Source organism: Trichechus manatus, unplaced genomic scaffold (genome assembly GCF_000243295.1).
Source record: "Trichechus manatus latirostris isolate Lorelei unplaced genomic scaffold, TriManLat1.0 scaffold00026, whole genome shotgun sequence".
Lineage (NCBI taxonomy): Eukaryota > Metazoa > Chordata > Mammalia > Sirenia > Trichechidae > Trichechus > Trichechus manatus.
Genome location: NW_004443962.1, coordinates 6,981,682 through 6,985,812, shown reverse-complemented (window position 1 = coordinate 6,985,812; position 4,131 = coordinate 6,981,682). Strand labels below are relative to the sequence as shown.

The 4,131-nt window shown below is 41.1% G+C and overlaps 1 pseudogene; it reads right to left on the bottom strand.

Moving 5' to 3' along the window:
* Positions 1-894: 894 nt before the first annotated feature.
* On the bottom strand, positions 895-3,715 carry LOC101344530 (histone H3.3-like; annotated as a pseudogene).
* Positions 3,716-4,131: the final 416 nt, after the last annotated feature.

Below are 4,131 nucleotides of genomic sequence, written 5' to 3'. Positions count from 1 at the left end.
TGTATTTGGTTTCTTAGGGGTACAGTTCATATGCGAAAGGCAACATATATGCTTGGTTTCTTACCTTTATCCACGAATTCTCAAAATAATGAGTTGGTTTCTTGCATCCTGCCATAAAAACCAATTACGTTTTGGGGGATGAGGAAGGGAAGTTAATAAAAGCATGGATTTCATCGTTTGATGTGTTTTAGTTATCCTCACTGATGCTCGAATTATTCCATCATTAGCCGATGGAAGCCCCTTCCAATGGGTTCCCAAGTTCTTTTGATAGATAATCCTCACTCTCTGGTGTAACTAGGTGTTCAGGTTCATCTTGTCTATTTCCAGGCATCATCAGCCATTTCCCCAAGAAACTCTGATTCCTTTTTTTTTTTTTCTTGATAGTTTAATATATTTTAACAGCAAACTTACAGGAACAGCACACAAGACAAACAACAGTACAAACATGTACTTTCATGTAGGACAACTCAGTTAGAAAAGCAGAGTGAATGGACAGAATCTACTGTATGATAAAAACACCACAAAACCATTTCGCTGCCGTCAATAAGAAATTTACTTGTTTTAAAAAAATCCAAATGCTGGCATTGTCCAGAAAAAATTAACAGGTTTATTTATGATTGTTATAAAGTTGAACTGCTGAAACTTGTTCACTGAATCATTTTGCCTTGCATTAATGCTTTATGTCCTCATATTTATATTAAAAATTCAACACAAATGAAAATGGAAAAACTGCCAATCATACCTGTTTTCTGTCTCCTATTTTTCCATTTGCAATCATATACTTAGGTACCTTTTGACTCCATGGAAAAAAAAAATTTAACGTTCAGACCTACCAATAACAGGAAGAATAGAATTTTCTTTTAAGAATGAAATGTTTTCCATCATAGTGCATTCTTAAACACGTGCTCCACGTATGTGTCATGCTAGCTGGGTGTCTTCTGGCAGAATTGTTACACGTTTGGCATGGATAGCGCACAGGTTGATGTCTTCAGAAAGATCAACCAGATAGCCCTAACTTGCCTCCTGCAAAGCACCAACAGCTGCCCCCTGGAAACGCAGATCTGTTTTGAAGTCCTGAGCAATTTTCTCGCACCAGATGCTGGAAGGGAAGTTTGCGGATCAGAAGTTCAGTGGACTTCAGATAACGTCTGATTTTTCGGAGTGCCACATACCAGGCCTGTAACGATGAAGTTTCTTCACCCCTCCAGCAGAGCGCGTACTCTTGCGAGCGGCTTTTGTAGCTAGTCGCTTCCTGGGTGCTTTACCACTGGTTGTTGATTTGCGGGCAGTCGGCTTTGTAGGTACCCATGGTTTAGAGACCTCCTCGCTTATTCCCCTTCTCCTTCGGCTGGAGCAAGCTGGATGCTGCGCTGGCGTTAGGGGGCGACGGTGGCGCTGCAGGGGCTGCGAACGCAATTATCTGGTTCCTTTTAATGGAAAAAGGAGTTGAAGTTGTTATGTACTTTATGGGGGTCACAGAATTAAAGAGCCAGGCACTAGGTGTAGAAGGAGAGGACGTCTCACTGAGGAAAGCTGTACCAGAGTCCTCTAGAGCTCAAAATTTGACTGGAAACCATTCACACCCACCTCCTCTCTAGCTGTTGATCTAAGAAAGGTATTCTATTATCGCCCAAGCCGACAGTGTGGGCCCAGGCTGGACGCCTTTGTTTCATTTAATCCAAGCAAGTAGAGAGAGAGAAAACAGTGGGGCCCATGAAAAAAAAAAATGCTACTGAATAAGAGAGAGGGCTCATCTCCTTGAAGAACAAAGGAAGGACAAATTCTTGAAAATGTAGACTACTGCATCTTGTATTTACACAAGAAAAAAAATGTGGGGAAACTGTTATCCATAGACTGGAAGAAGAGGTGTCTTTCATAAAACACGAGCATGGAGCCACATGAGAGGGAAAAACAGGATAAATGGAAAGGTGGACGGATGAGATAATGAATTCTAAGGGAAGTGAAAAACACAAGCGTGATAATATGATCAGACTATACATACAGTTTTATAGCCTATTGTTTTCACCTACCAATATATAAGAAGCATCCTTCCATATGCCGTTAAATATTTTTTAACTATTTCTAATAACTGGACTGGATGGATGACTCAACATATGAAGTATCATACTTCATTTAATGGACCCTCTTATGTTGGAAATCAGGTATTTTCTGCGTTCCCATCCCCCATTATGAGCAATGTGAGGACGCATCCTCGTACATCTGCCCATTTATTCAATAACTATCTATTCAGCACCTACTAATTACTGGGTGCAGGGCTAGGTGTTGGGGTCATGGTGGTGAAAAAGATGGACACAGTTCCCATCTTCATGGATCTTGCAGTCAAGAAACAAGACAAGTAAGAAATCTCAATACTTCAGTGATAAACGATAGAAGAAATATATGGTGATAAGGAAGCACGTGGCCAGGAAGCCTAATTTACTTTTTCCTGAGAAAGTGATGTTTAATCTGAGACATGAAGAATGAGAGGAGGTAAGCTAAGAAAGGAAAAACAGTATTTTAGGGAGTGAGCACAGCATGTCCAAAGGCGTGAATGTGTGAGGGAGAGCAAGGCACAGTCAAGGCATTGGAAGAATTTCAGTCTGTGACTGTACTGACAGTGGCAAGTCACGAAGGGCCTTGTCACTGAAGGATTTTAATCATGGGAGTGTCGTGGTCAATTTGTTTGCTATAAAAAAGCTCTGGAACTCAACGGAGATTGGATTGTAGCATAGCATGACTAGAGGTAGGGAGGCCATTTGGGAAGCTGCTCAATAGCCCAGGCAACAAAGGGTGGTGGGCTGGAAGAGGGTGTTGGCAGTGGGGATGTAAAGAAACAAATGGATTTAAAAAATATTCAGGAGAGGATGATTCATATGATGTGGGTGGTAAGGGAGAAAGCGGAGTCAAAGCTGGCTCCCAGGTTTCTGACTTTAGCAACGCCATGGTGCCATTTACTAGTAGCAGGAGAAAGAGGTAGGAGAAATTCTGCATTCAGCTGGGTAATATTGAGACTGAGGTTCCTACAAAATTCCCAAATGGAAATATCCAGTATGCAATTGGATATACAGCTCTGGATCACAGGAGAGAAGTCTGCACTAGAATTCGAGATTTAGGATACATCAACATATGGGTTCCCAAGCCATGGTATTTTCAGTCGCCTCATATGCATGTGAAAGCTGGACAACGAATAAAGAAGACCGAAGAATATTGACGCCTTTGAATTATAGTGTTGGCAAAGGATATTGAATATACCATGGACTGCCAAAAGAATGAACAAATCTGTCTTGGAAGAAGTACAGCCAGAATGCTCCTTAGAAGCAAGCATGGCGAGACTTCATCCCACGTACTTTGGACTTGTTAATAGGAGGGACCAGTCCCTGGAGAAGGACATCATGCTTGGTAAAGTAGAGGGTCAGTGAAAAAGAGGAAGACCCTCAACAAGATGGATTGTCACAGTGACTGCAACAAACATAGCTTGTGAGGATGGAGCAGGACTGGGCAGTGTTTGATTCTGTTGTACATACGGTCGCTATGAATCGGAACTGATTCAAAGTCATCTAACAACAGCAAAAACAACATATGAATTGGAGCTGAAGCTGTGAGAGTTGTTCAGATCTCTTTTTGTTTTAATTGTGGTAAACTATAAATAAGAAAAAAATCACCATTTTAACCATTTTTAAGTGTACAATTCAGTGGCATTAATTACATTCACCATGTTGTGTAATCATCTACACGATCTATTTTCAAAACTTTTCCATCACTCCAAACAGAAACTCTGTCCCTTCCCTTCTCCTCTCCCCACAGCCCTTGGTAACCTCTAATCTACAACTGTCTCTACGAATTTGCCTATTCTTAATATTTCATGTAAGTGGAATCATACAATATCTATCCTTTGTTACTTGTTTGTTTCTCTTAATAAGTGATAAAGGTAAATACAGTCTTCAGAAATGATTTGGAAGGTAGATACCAAAAAAAACCAAAGCCGTTGCTGTCGAATCGATTCCGACTCATAGCGACCCTATAGGACAGAATAGAACTGCCTCATAGGGTTTCCAAGGAGCACCTGGTGGATTCGAACTGCTGACCTTTTGGTTAACAGCCGTAGATCTTGACCACTATGCCACCAGGGTT